The sequence below is a fragment of the Somniosus microcephalus genome, chromosome 13, assembly GCF_052327205.1.
Source record: "Somniosus microcephalus isolate GS21.2 chromosome 13, FLI_Smic_1.0, whole genome shotgun sequence".
Classification (NCBI taxonomy): domain Eukaryota; kingdom Metazoa; phylum Chordata; class Chondrichthyes; order Squaliformes; family Somniosidae; genus Somniosus; species Somniosus microcephalus.
Genome location: NC_140999.1, coordinates 145643424 through 145658194, shown reverse-complemented (window position 1 = coordinate 145658194; position 14771 = coordinate 145643424). Strand labels below are relative to the sequence as shown.

General features: G+C 49.9%; 1 pseudogene; it reads left to right on the top strand.

Moving 5' to 3' along the window:
* Positions 1–14771, top strand: part of LOC147108643 (sodium- and chloride-dependent neutral and basic amino acid transporter B(0+)-like) — a 253377-nt pseudogene that overhangs the window by 96575 nt on the left and 142031 nt on the right.

Genomic DNA, 14771 nt, shown 5'->3' with positions numbered 1-14771 from the left:
TAACTGTGGCAGAAAGGATGTGGAAACCTTTTTCTGTGGAATAGATATTTGCATATCCAAACCTGAGCTTTTTTCTTGTTTCGTTTTGTACTAAGCTGCCAGATGCTGTAAAGGTTTCTGTCACTTCACACATTCTTTCTTTTGAACCTGGTGTTATTGGGGATGCTTTTCCTGAGATTAGCAGCCCAGCAGTGTTTGACCGAAAGGCACAGCACACTAGAAATATGGACAGAGAGCTGTAAAAGAAGGTCTCCGCTCCAATAGCACTGAAGTTTCTGACATGATCTCTGCAGGCCCCCATACTGCTGTGCCTTACTGAAGCACTGCAATGTAAATTAATCACTTTTTTTGTGTTTGTGACATTAACACAACATACAACCTGGTTTCCTGTTCCAGCACCAGTCATAGGTCATGGGCGCCCCCAGAAAAAGAAGGCACAGTGAATTTTCAGTGTTGTTTGTGGACTGGGAAGCCAGAATCATTAGGAATTGTAGCCAATATGGGTTCTTGAAGTGGAGGTCTTTCCAATCTAACTTACTGGTTTTCTTTGAGGATGTGATGAACGAGCTTGATTGGGGTAAGGCAGTGGATGTGGTGTGCTAAGGCCTTTGATACAGTTCCTCTGGAAAGGCTGGTACTCAAAATAAAGAAAGCAGGAATCAGTGGAAATATTTTACAATAGATACGTAATTAATTTACTGGCAGAACCCACAGTGTAGTGGTCCAGAGATTGTTATCAGCTTCGAAGAATGTTATCAGTGGAGTCCCCACAGGGGTCTGTTTTGGGACCTCTTGTAGAATATATTTATAATGATGATCTGGAACTAGCAGCCACAAGCACAGTGGCTAAATTTGCAAATGATACAGTACAAAGCTACTGAAAGTAGTAGACTCCAAAGGAATTGGCAGACATTTGGCAGGTGAAATTCACTGGAGAGAAATGCAAAGTGTTTCACATGGAGACAAAAAATCCAGCAAGGGACTATTACTTAAATGGAAAGAAAATAATGTGCATGGAAAATCAAAGAGATCTGGGGTTCTGATAGACAATAATGCACAATGATAGTGAGTAAAGCAAATCAGATGTTGGGATGTATTAAAAGGTCAATATTGAGCTGAAATAGGTAATCCTGCCACTTTATATAAATCATTAGAAGACTGTGTACAGTTCTGGTCGCTGCTGTACAAAAAGGATATTGCAGCTATTGAAAGGACACAGAAGAGGGCAACCAGAACGATTGAGAGATGGAGGGAATTCGATTATGAGGAGTGATTATGTAAATTGGGCATGTTCTCACTAGAAAAGAGAAGGTTGAGAGATCATATGATTGTTGCTTTTAGTATTTTCAAGGGACTAGATAATGTAGACCATGGCAAGCTATTTCACCTTGCCCACAACAGTAGAACAAGAGGACACAGCCTGCACTTGAAAAGGGGTAAATTAGACTGCGGAAACAAGTGGGGGGAGGGAGGGGGCGCGGGGAGGGAGGGGGGCGATATCGGATGGGTGCTTCTGTGTGTGACCTTTAATGCAGCCACCTAATTATAATATTACTTCCAGGTTTGGCATTGAATGTGTGACGGCGGGCGTGGTGTGGACCCGAATGATGCGATCTCAACTGGAGTATTTGAAGGGCCAATCCAAAGATGGAATTTGGACCATTTTGCATAAAGACAACAATTGTAGAAGATGGGCACAGGACACTGAGAGGCTGTGCACTGCTTTAACAGAGCTTCGCATGATGTACTGTGGGGGGGGCAGTGAGGGATCGGAGAGATACTCTTCCCTGGCAATGGGAGGAAGAAACCTGCTGCTGCCAAAAAAAAGGCGTGGCTGAGGAGGCCAACAGCAGGAGCATTGTGCCTTGCTCCTGGCTTCAGTACAGGAAGCGCTTTAAATACCTAAGCAGGTCAGGAAAGGTGAGTACATCATGTGCGCCTCAGCTCACTACCCCTCCCCCTCCCCCTCCCCCACACTCTGCCTTATCAAGCCTACTTCATCACATCACTCTTCACACCCATTTACCTTGCAAGCACACCCATCGTTCTCTTTGTATGCACTTCCTCACATCCTCATCTATCCATCCACCACTGCCACTCACCCTGATTCTAATGCAATTTGATGCCTCTCCCTGATCGTCACCAAATGCACTGCATCCATTGGGTAAATACGTGCCATTACAGTCACTCATAGGTCTGTTCTTTCCCCCATTGCAGGAGAAGAGAGCGCAGAGCACTAGCAAGAGGGACAGAACCAAAGGTGGTTCTCTACAGATTTCCCAGCTAACAACTGCATAGGAGGAAGTGCTGGAGATCAGTGGTGTTTCGGCATCCCTGGCCATTGGAGGAGGGGGATCTCCCAGCTGCCTGGTGACACAATTAAAAATCAGCGACCCATATGTCATACAACATTGTCATATTGACTTGATTTTATCAGTGAGTTAAATATGATCATCTTCATAATGAAAAGTCTTCACGTGTACAGCAGCAGTCAGTGGACCTCCCGGATTTTTAAAAAATTCATTTATGGGATGTGGGCGTCGCTGGCAAGGCCAGCATTTATTCCCCATCCCTAGCTACCCTTGAGAAGGTGATGGTGAGCACCTTCTTGAACTGCTGCAGTACGTGTGGTGAAGGTACTCCCACAGTGCTTTTAGGGAGGGAGTTCCAGGATTTTGACCCAGCGATAATGAAGGATTGGCGATTTATTTCCAAGTCAGGATGGTGTGTGACTTGGAGGGGAACTTGGAGGTGGTGCTGTTCCCATGCGCCTGCTGCCCTTGTCCTTCTAGGTGATAGAGGTCGCGGCTTTGGAAGGTGCTGCCGAAGAAGTCTTGGCGAGTTGCTGCAGTGCATCTTGTAGATGGTACACACTGCAGCCACGGTATGCTGGCGGTGGAGGGAGCAAGGCCTAGAAATTCACTATAGCCCCGTTTGGGGCACCACCCTCGCCAGGGCGCTAAAAGTAGCACCCCGGAAGCAGTTGTGGCCGCCCGCCGGAAATTCAGTTTGCGCGCCCCAGAGGGAAGCGCGGCGCTACTGGAGGCGCCCCGCATCCCTCTTGGGGCGCTGCAGCTGAATATCGCTGTGCAACGTGTCGCAGCGCCACACGCTGCGGCACGACGCGCTGCGGTACTGCAGGCCTTCCTCCCCTTCTTAAAGGGGAGGGGCCTTGTGCAGCGCGATCGAGGATCGCGAGTGCTGGCAAAAGAGCCCGGCACTGAGGAGAAGTGCCGGGCTCTTGGAACGCAGTCGGCACTCCGCGGGGGGGGGGGCGGGGTTGCTCAGGAGGCCGGGGACGGCAGCGTGGAGAGGTGCTGGCAGGCGGCCAGCAAAAAAAATGGCCGCCCCGCACCTCCTTTAATTAGTGCCTCTACCGCCGCAGGTAGGCCCCCCTGAACCGGTCGCAAATAGCGCCTGGCATTAAAGCAGGGGGCGCATCTAAATATCACGATCGAGGCGTTAGCGGGGCGCTGCGCACACTGATGACGTCATCGGTAGCGGCGCAGCGCTAACGGCTAGCGCCGCCATTAGCGCCCCGCTGAATTTAGCGGGAGGCGTGGCCAGTGGTTTCCGACCCACTTAGCGCCCTCTTAAGGCGCTAATGGGTGGCGCAGCCCACTGAATTTCTAGGCCTAAGTGTTTAAGGTGGTGGATGGGGTGCCAATCAATCGGGCTGCTTTGTCTTGGATGGTGTCGAGCTTCTTGAGTATTGTTGGAGCTGCACTCATCCAGGCAAGTGGAGAGTATTCTGTCACACTCCTGACTTGTGCCTTGTAGATGGTGGAAAGGCTTTGGGGAGTCAGGAGATGAGACACTCGCCGCAGAATACCCAGCCTCTGACCTGCTCTTGTTGCCACAGTATTTATGTAGCTGGTCCAGTTAAGTTTCTAGGCAATGGTGACCCCCAGGATATTGATGGTGGGGGATTCGGCGATGGTAATGCTGTTAAATGTCAAGGGGCGGTGGTTAGACGCTCGCTTGTTGGAGATAGTCCTTGCCTGGCACTTGTGTGGGGCGAATGTTACCTGCCACTTATCAACCCAAGCCTGAATGTCGTCCAGGCCTTGCTGCTTGCGGGTATGGACTGCTTCATTATCTGAGGAGTTGCAAATGGCACTGAACACTGTGCAGTCATCAGCGAACATCCCCACTTCTGACCTTATGATGGCGAGGTCATTGATGAAACAGCTGAAAATGGTTGGGCCTAGGACACTGCCCTGAGGAACTGCGATGTCCTGGGGCTGTGATGATTGACTCTCAACTCATTACAACCATCTTCCTTTGTGCTAGGTATGACTCCAGCCAGTGGAGAGTTTTCCCCCTGATTCCCATTGACTTCAGTTTTACTAGAACTCCTTGATACTACACTTGGTCAAGTGTTGCCTTGATGTCAAGGGCAGTCACTCTCACCTCACCTCTAGAATTCAGCTCTTTTGTCCATGTTTGGACCAAGGCTGTAATGAGGTCTGGACCTGAGTGGTCCTGGCAGAACCCAAACTGGGCATCAGTAACCAGGTTATTGGTGAGTAATGGCTGCTTGATAGCACTGTCGATGACACCTTCCATCACTTTGCTGATGATTGAGAGTAGACTGATGATAATTGGCCGGATTGGATTTGTCCTGCTTTTTGTGGACAGGACATACGTGGGCAGTTTTCCTCATTGTTGGATAGATGCCAGTGTTATAGCTGTACTGGAACAGATTGGCTGGAGGTGTGGCTAGTTCTGGAGCACAAGTCTTCAGCACGACAGCTGGGATGTTGTCGGGGCCCACCGCCTTTACTGTCTCTAGTACGCTCAGCCATTCCTTGATATCATGTGGAGTGAATCGAATTGGCTGAAGACTGGCTTCTGTGGTTGTGGGGTCCTCAGGAGGAGGCCGATATGAATCATGCACTCGGCACTTCTGGCTGAAGATGGTTGTAAACGCTTCAGCTTTGTCTTTTGCACTCACGTGCTGGGCTCCACCATCATTGAGGATGGGGATATTCATGGAGCCTCCTCCTCCTGTTAGTTGTTTAATGATCCACCACCATTCATGACTGGATGTGGCAGGACTGCAGAGCTTTGATCTGATCCGTTGATTGTGGGATTGCTTAGCTCTGTCTTTAGCATGCTGCTTCCGCTTTTTAGGTAAGCCTGGTGCTGCTCCTAACATGATGATGAATCCTCAGCGGAGATGATTCCTTCTGAAGGTGCACCACCACAGGACTCATGCTTGCCATGCAGCAGGTCAGATACTCGCACTTTGGTGTGTCCAGTTAGACAGATAATTAGATTTTGACTTGGTGACTCACCATTCACAAGTCAGCAAGAGCAGATGGTGGTGGCAAGGATAACTGAGTCATTGTTGGAGGTCACAGCCCTCTCCAAGTTCTGCTCAGCTGGACACAGCTGGTGTACCCTAGGGGCTATTGATGAAAAGGATAATCATTGAGGTGCAGCAGAAAATCTGCGACATACTGGCAGGCCTTCCACGCACATGGCCCATGATTGCAGAGAAAATGGAGGAGTCCACCTCAAGCATGAGTGGATTGATGTTGCAGGGCACTGCGAGGATGTCTTCTTCCATAGGTAGAGTGGACAACTCCATGGAACATCAAATGGGTCCATGCAGGCCTTGACCATGGCCGTGCAGACTCTGGATGCCAACATGTCTGGCGCCTTAAATAGGATGACAGATACCTTCGCCTTGGCCTTACAACATGTCACTGATCTGTACCAAGCTGCTCTCCAGCAGAGTGGTAGGAGTGATGTGTGGCTGGCCCATGAGAGGGATGATGGTGAAAAGGGACAGAGAAGTGAGAACCACTCAAAGTGCTCCCCACCCCGCAACCCTCGGTTAGTACCCGACATGCTGCCTCCTCCCCGAGTCTGCTCCTGCACAGGTGCAGGTGGAGCAGTTTTTGGTGGGGCATTTGTGGGCTCCAACACCCAGAAGTTGTCGGCCAAGATCATCTCAACAGTCAGAGCAGGAATTGGAGCCTGCCTCTACCTCTGCTCAAGCCACAGGGGTTGCACCACGTAGAAGCGGTAGCAAAAGGAATAGTGAAGCTTTGTAGTTGCATATGAATGTTTCAGAAAATGTTATATTGTTAAGTTTCCATTTTAGTAGAATCACGTAAAATGTATTACTTTGCACCACTTTCGGGTATAGCCAGGTGACAACTTGCCTTTTCAGTTGCTTGTTGATGAATGGGAATACATGAATTGGTGGGGACCAATGGGAGTATGTACAATGATTGGTTGGTTGGTTATAGGACTGCTTTGTGTCAGTGGGATTGATGAGCGGAGGTGGGGAGGGGGGAGGAGAGTGGACATTGGACGTGATTGTCACATCGGTCCAGTGGTGGTAACTAACTGAACCATACAGTTAGAAGGGAATGTGTGGCATCTTGAGCAGCAATATGAGCGGCTGGTGCTGCATTGGGGCCGCCATCTTCCACCTTTTTCTCTTCTTCCTCCTCCACAGACGTGTGTTCAGCGCATTGTTCCTCCTGCAGCTCCAATCCTTGTTGCTGTGCAATATTGTACAGAGCGCAGCACACGACGATCATTCTGGAGACCTTGGCTGGTGAGTACTGAAGGGCACCTCCAGATCTGTCGAGGTACCTGAAGCACATCTTGAGCATGCCGATCGTTTGCTCAATGACACATCTGGTTGTCATATTGCTTTTGTTGTATCGTTTTTGGGCTTCATTGGTTGGGTTTCTCATGGGTATCATCAGCCACGTTTGAAGGTGGTATTTTTTGTCTCCTAATAACCACCCTTTAAGTCTGTTTGCTGATCCAACGAGGTCAGGGAGCTTGGACAGCCGCAGGATGAAAGCTTAATGGAGGCTTCCAGGCATCTGTTGCACACCTGCATAAACCTTTTCTTGTGGTCGCACACCAGCTGCGCATTGATAGAATGGAAACCCTTGCGATTTACGAATACACCTGGTTGATCCGGAGGTGCATGGATTGCCATATGTGAGCAGTCAGTGACGCCCTGCACCTGTGGGAAGTCAGTCAGAGACGCAAACCCAAGCGCCCGCTCATTCTGACTAGCGACATCACAGGCGAAGTTGCCATAATTGCTGGCCCTGTCAAACAACCCATCAGTGACCTGCCTTATGCATTTGTGTGCAGCTGACTGGGAGATTCTGGATATGTCTCTGGCAGCGCCCTGGAAGGATCTGGAGGCAAAAAAGGTAAGATCACTTTCACAGCCACTGGTAATGTGGTCACCAGGTCCAGCAGGCAGCAGGTTTTTTTCTAGGAGGCTGCAAGTGTCTGCCATCACCTGACGTGACAAACTCAGCCTCTGAAAGCATTGCTCTTCCGAGAGGTCAAGGGAGCTGAGCCTCTGCCTGTACACCATGTTACGGGGGTAGTGCCTCCTACGAGTTTGACTCTCTGCTGCTCCCCTCTCTGCTGACCACCCACTTTCCCAGTGGTAGGTAAGAAAGAAGCTGAAGCACAGAGGCCTAGAAATTCATTGTAGCCACTTTTGGGGCGTTAAAGTCGGGCGGCCGCTAAAGTTTGCGCCCGCCGCCAAATCGAGGCCACTTCTCCGATATTCATTAGCTTCGCCCTAAGAGTTTGCTCGAGCGCTAAAACTGGCGCTGGACGCCTCTCTTTAGGCGCTAAGCCGGAGGTGCTGAGCGAGAGCGCCCAGGCTGGGCGCAGCGCAGGTGCAGCCATCTCGTGATTGACAGCAGACACCCTGGCGCCGGCCAGCTCTTAAGGGGGAAGGGTCGACTTTGTCTGCTGCCACGCCCTGGATAGTGGAGCCCTCCAGCTAGGCCTGAACACTGCTGCTGGACCCAAATAGCGCCTGAAGCCATGCAGAGGGCCCGTGAACGAGCGCAGCGCTTCTCAGAGCGTGATCTGAGTGTGCTGGTTGGTGGTGTGGAGAAGAGGCGCCATATTTTGTACCCGGACAATGGCAGGAAGGCGCCGGTCCGCGCCTACCGGAGAGCCTGGAGGCATGTCGCCAGCAAGGTGTCAGCCAACAGCGAGGTCCCCAAGACCGGTGTCCAATGCCGCAAAAAGTTTAATGACCTCACGCGGATTGTCAGGGTGAGTACCCTTTCCAGTGACCTCCTCATCCTTGCATGTGCACCTCACATTATGGGCAAAGGGACCTGAAAGCCCTAATGGCCAGCCCTCATCCAGCAGCTATGGAACAGGCATGAACATCAATTGCACATTCTGCACTTAACACACTGGCCAAGCTATTCTACCATGGGTGGCAGTGCACACAAGATCAGGGCGACACACTGGCCAGGCTATTCCACTATGGGAGGCAGTGCACACAAGATCAGGGCGGCACACTGGCCAGGCTATTCCACCATGGGAGGCAGTGCACACAAGATCAGGGCGACACACTGGCCAGGCTATTCCACCATGGGAGGCAGTGCACACAAGATCAGGGCGACACACTGGCCAGGCTATTCCACCATGGGAGGCAGTGCACACAAGATCAGGGCGACACACTGGCCAGGCTATTCTACCATGGGAGGCAGTGCACACAAGATCAGGGCTACACACTGTACTTAGAGGCCGTCCTTTCTCTTGCAGGCCAAGCTGCCAATAACAAGAAGAGCCGGACTGCGACCGGGGGAGGCCGACCCCAGATCCAGCCGCTCACCGAGCTGCAACATCGCGTGGAGCGCATCATGGGTGGCCGGGTGATTGGCCCCATTGCATGTGGAGATGCCGACCCTGTTCTGGGCACCAATGGTAAGGACATCAACGTTTGGACCTCTCTCGTCCCACTTGCGCATCAGATCTACATCCTTTGCCACTGTCTGACCAATGCGCTGAATGCCACCACTCATGCATCCCTCGCTGACGCCCTCTCCTCACTCTAAAGCTACTCTTGTGCCTTCCTGCTTTCAGATGGTGAGGAGGAGGTCCCTGAACTTGCCAGTGACAGCCCCTCAGAGGAGGAGGAGGAGGAGGAGCAAGAGGAAGGCGGCCCATCAGGGGAACCCTCAGCCGTGGCAACCCATGCCAATGTAGGGGACACGTCTTCCCTGGAGGGGAGCGTCGCGGAAGTGTCGGAGGGGAGGGGAGCTCATGGGACCTGCGGCCTGCAGAAACGCGGGAGGGGGGTGCCAGGTCGGCGGCCTTCTCCCCAGAGGGGGGAAGGGTCGGAGGGGAGTCCAATTGCTGGGCCCAGCAGCGTCCAGCAACGCAGGAAGGGTCGGCTAGCTCGGCGGCCTTCTCCCCAGAGGGAGAGTCCGGCCTCCAGTCCGGAGATGGTCTTCGCCGAGGAGATGGAACGCCTCGAGGACTTGTCCGCGGACTCGGAACGCCGGCACACGGAGCTCATGGGGGTAGTGGCACAGTTGCCTGAGGCCATCGAGTCCCTCTCTCGGAGTGTGACCGACGTCGGGGCCTCACAGGCCATCAGTTTGGTGGAATTCGGGGCAGAGCAGGCAACGAGTCGGGTGGCATTCGGGGCAGATCAGGCAGCGAGTCGGGCGGCATTCGGGGCAGCTCAGGCAGCGAGTGGGCAGCTGATCAGTGGTGCCGTGCAGGCACTGGGTGCTCTGATGAGGTCACTGAACAGGTCAACACGGGCACTCACTGCTGCCACACTTTCTGTGTCAGCCAGGCATCGGCAGGGCACCTGGCGCACTGCAGCAGCACAGCGGTCTGTCCCTCGGCAGATTGGTGCGCATGCTGCAGTGCTGGCCCGGGCGAGTGCCAGTGTCTCAGGCGACCAGCGAGCGCCTGCCATCCGCCAGCTTGCCCCCATTCCTCCAGCCGCCACTGCCACTCCCCCAGTGGAGCTGCCAGGAGCTGCTGCAGCGACTGATGCTGGCCAGCCACAGCTGCAGCATTCAACAGCCGCCCGCTCGACGGCCAGACCTCGACTAGGCCGACCCCCAAGGGCATCTGCCGTCACGACATGTGCCCCTCTGGAGCCTGCCCCCAGCCTTGCAGCAGCCAATGGCCTTACTTTGAGGAGGAGCAACAGGGCGGGCAGGAGCCACACAAAGATGGCCAAGGCATCGCCCTAGCAGGCCAAAAAGTCGAATGTGTGGCCAGTTGTGTTTGTTTTTTGAGGCCGAGAATTGGATGTTTGTTTTTTGAGGCCGAGAATTGGATGTTTGTTTTTTGAAGGCCGAGGATGTGATGTTTGTATTTTACGAAGTCCGAGGATGACGGCCATTTTAGTTGCACTGTTTTGTTAATCCTCTCCAGGTTGTGGGAGTGAGTAATGTGTTTGAGTGTTTTTTGGGGGTTTCGTCTGTTTTTGGTTTTCATGTGGGAAGGGCCCTGAGTTTGTACAATAAAGCATTTTATTTATTAACATTGTCCATGTTTGATCTTTGAAGTGTTTGTTGCCTTAACCGGCTGAGGGCTTGCGGAGCGGCTGCAATCATGTTCTTTCATTGGCACAAGCCATTCCCTGACAGGGGGCCTAGAAGTGACGTTCAATAAGCCGCCGACGGGCGGCCCTTGGACCTTGTGCCTCCCTTCTGGGCTGGTACTCCTCGTCCTCCTCCTCCTCATGCTCCTCCTGCTCCTCCTCCTGAGGTGGGGGTCCAACGTGAGGTGGCAGTGCCTGAGTCCTGCGGATAGCCAGGTTGTGCAGCATGCAGCAAACGACGACGAATTGGGAGACTCGCTCCTGCGAATACTGGAGGGCTCCCCCGGAGCGATCGAGACAGCGGAACCGTTGCTTGAGGACGCCGATTGTTTGTTCTATGATGTTCCTAGTCACTTGATGGCTCTCGTTGTATGCCTCTTCAGCAGGGGTCGTGGGCGCGCGGAGCGGGGTCATGAGCCAGGTACACAAAGGATAGCCTTTGTCCCCGATAAGCCATCCTCTTGGGGGAGGCTGTGCCTGGAACATGTCAGCCACAGTTGTCTGTCACAGGATAAAGGCATCGTGGCTGCTGCCTGGAAAGCGGGCATTGACAGCTAGGATGCGCTGCCTGTGGTCACACACCAGCTGTACGTTGATGGAATGGTAGCCCTTCCGGTTGCGGTAATCCTCGGCATGCTCCAGAGGTGCCCGCAAAGCCACATGCGTGCAGTCAATGGCGCCCTGCACCATGGGGAAGCCCGCTATTCTTGCAAATCCCACTGCACGCTGCTGCTGCTTGTCCAGGGTCATGGGGAAGGAGATGAATTGATGTCTCCTTCTGGGTCTGTTGTAAACTAATTGATAGAGATTGATTGCTATGATTAATCAACAACTCCATTATTGTATGATGTGACTGCCAAGATTGTAGAAGGGACGTTTTAGGCACCGCACCTTAGAAAGGATATATTGGCCTTGGAAAGAGTGCAGTGCAGATTCACCAGAATTATATTGAATCTACAAGCCATTCAGCCCAACTGGTCTATGCCAGCATTTATGCTCCACACCAGCCAGGATCCTCCCACGCCTCTTCGTCTAACCCTATCAGCATACCCTACTATTCCTTTCTCCTTCATGTGCTTATCTAGCTTCCCCTTAAATCTATTTATGCTATTTGCCTCAACTAATCCTTGTGGTAGCATGTTCCACATTCTTACCACTCTTTGGGTAAATAAGTTTCTCCTGAATTCCCTATTACAGGGAACTTTGGTTTATCCGGAGGTTAACTGTCCGGAATGCTCGAGCCACTGGCAAAATTCAGGAGTCGGTTCAGTAAGTTTTTTTTCTTTTCGTTGCTTTTTTTTCCACTAGTCAGGCTCTGCAAGGTCTAGCTAAAGCTGTTGCTTAGCTACAGATACGCTTGCAAGCTACAGCCGACTGTTTAGAAGCTGTTGCTAAGCAACAGGGTTTGTTGCTAAGCAACAGGGTTTGTTGCTAGATATGGAGCTCAAAAGCTTCCGTATGTTTTAACATTAGCGCTGGTTTATCTGGCAGTTTTGATGGGATGGCAACAGCTCGGTCCCGTCGGTGCCGGATATCACAAAGTTTCCTGTAGTGACTATCTTATATTTATGGCCTCTAGTTTTGGTCTCCTCCACAAGTGGAAACATTTTCTCCATGTCTACCCTATCAAACCCTTTTATTATCTTAAGGACCTCTATCAGGTCACCCCTCAGCCTTCTCTTTTCTAGAGAAAAGACCCCCAGCCTGTTCAATCTTATAACCTCTCAGTCTGGTATCATTCTTGTGAAGCGTTTTTTGCATCTTCACCAATGCCCCTATATCCTTTTTATAACATGGAGACCAGAACTGTGCACAGTACTCCCAAGTGTGGTCTAACAAAGGTTCTATATAAGCTTAATATGACTGCCCTTTTAGTTCTATTCCTCTAGAAATGAACCTCAGTGCTTTGTTTGCTTTTTTATGATCTTATTAACCTCCTTTGATACTTTTAGTGATTTGTGTATCTTTACTCTTGGATCCCTTTGCTCCTCTACCCCATTTAGACTGTTAATATCCAAGCTGTATGTGGCCTTCTTATTCTTTCTACCAAAATTCACCACCTCACAATCATCTATTTTGAAATTAATTTGCCAATTAAACACCCATACTGCAAGTTTATTAATGTTTTGTATTTTGTTGTATTCTTCCTTTGTATTAACTACTCCCCCCAATTTGGTGTCCTCTGCAAAATTTAGAAATTGTACTTCTGATTCCTGAGTCCAAATCATTAATGTAAATTGTGAACAACAGTGGTCCCAGCACCGATCCCTGTGGAATAACACTTCCCACCTTTTGCCAGTTTGAATAGCTGCCCTGCACCCCTACTCTCTGTTTTCTGTTTTGTAGCCAGCTTTCAAGCCATTCTGCTACCTAATCCTTTTGAAATCTGTGCTGACTACTCTATTATATTTTCGGTTTCTAGATGTTTTTCTGAGTAAAGATTTCATTATCTTTCCTACCACCTACGTTGAGCTAACTGGTCTATTGTTCCCTGGACTTGTTCTATCTTGCTTTTTAAATATAGGAATAACATTAGCTGTCTGCCAGTCCTTTGGCACTATTCCCTTTTCTACTGAATTGTCTTCTATATGTAAAAGTGCCTCTGCTATCTCTTCCCAAACTTCTTATAATACGTGTGGAATATTACCAGGACTCCAAGGGTTAGATTATGAGGGGAGATTAATTAAACTAGGATTGTATTCCCTGGAATATAGAAGGTTTAAGGGATGACTTGATTGAGGATTTTAGGATTTTGAAAGGAATTGATAAGTAGATAGAGAGAAACTTTTTGCATTGGTGGAGGAGTCTGGGACAAGGGAAGATAACCTTAAAATCAGAGCCAGGTCATTCAAGAGAGAAGTTAGGAAATGCTTCTTCATGCAAAGGGTGGTAGAAGTATGGAACTCTCTCCCACAAAAAGCAGTAGATGCTAGCTCAATTAATAATTTTAAGTCAGGGATCGATAGACAAGGGTATAAAAGGATATGGCGCCAAGGCAAGTGGATGGAGTTAAGATACAGGTCGGCCATGATCTCATTGAATGGCGGAACAGACTCGAGAAACTGAATGGCCTACTGTTCTGATGCTCCTACGACATTGGTGCTTTTTGGCTAACAATTCCTATGTTCCTATGTAAGTTAGAGAAAGTTTACAGGTTCTGAGATAAGAGATAAGGTATTGTTTCTCCTGCAAGTTTTGCTGCTGGCAGAACACCTAAAATAGGACAAATTGTATAAGGGGGTACCTTTGGAATCTCCTTTTACATCTATTTTCTGGAAGAGAAGTAGGAAAATGAGCAAGAGGCTGTGTTGAATACCAGAACAATGAGAGCAACAAAGGAGGCAGGCAAGGGCTTGGAAGTACCCAGCTAAATGGGTTTTCAGGCCCAGATGGACATTTCTGGTCCTTGCTGAAGAGCACAGCTTCCAGAGGCTCCTGTTCAACAAGAAACTGACTAAGTCATATAGAACTATACAGCACAGAAGCAGGCCATTCCACCCATTGTGCCTGTGCCAGCTCTTTGAAAGATCTATCCAATTAGTCCCACTCCCCTGCTTTTTCCCCATAGACATGCAGTTTTTTCTTTTTCATGTATCTATCCATTTCCCTTTTGAAAGTTACTATTGAATCTGCTTCCACCAAGCATTCAGGCAGTACATTCCAGATCATAACGTGCTGCGCAAAGAAATTTCTCATCATCTCCCCTGGTTCTTTTGCCAATTATCTTAGGAACATAGGAACAGGAGTAGGCCATTCATCCCCTCAAGCCTGTTCCGCCATTCAATTAGATCATGGCTAATCTGTATCTTAACTCCATTTACCCGCCTTGGTTCCGTAATCCTTAAATCCTTGCCGAACAAAAATCTATCAATCTCGGTTTTGAAATTTTCAATTGATCTAGCATCAACAGCTTTTTGGGATAGAGAGTTCCAGATTTCCACTACCCTTTATGCGAAGAGGTGCTGCCTGGCATCACCCCTGAACTGCCTAGCTCTAATTTTAATGTTATGCCCCCTTGTTCTGGACTGCCCCACCAGAGGAAATAGTTTCTCTTTATTGATACAATCAAATCTTTTAATCATCATAAATACTTCAGTTAGATCACCACTTTATCTTGTATATGCAAGGGAATACAAACCTTGTCTATGCAACCTGTCCTCGTAATTTAACCGTTTTAGCCCCAGTATCATTTTGGTGAATCTGTGCTGCACCCCCTCCAAGGCCAATATAGCTTTCCTGAGGTGCGGTGCCCAAAACCGAACGCAGTGTATCAGATGGGGTCTAACCAGAGCTTTACACAACTGTAACATAACTTTCATCCCTTTGTATTCCAGCTGCCTTGCGATAAAGGCCAACATTCTATTAACCTTTTAAATTATTTTTTGTATTTGTCCGCTGT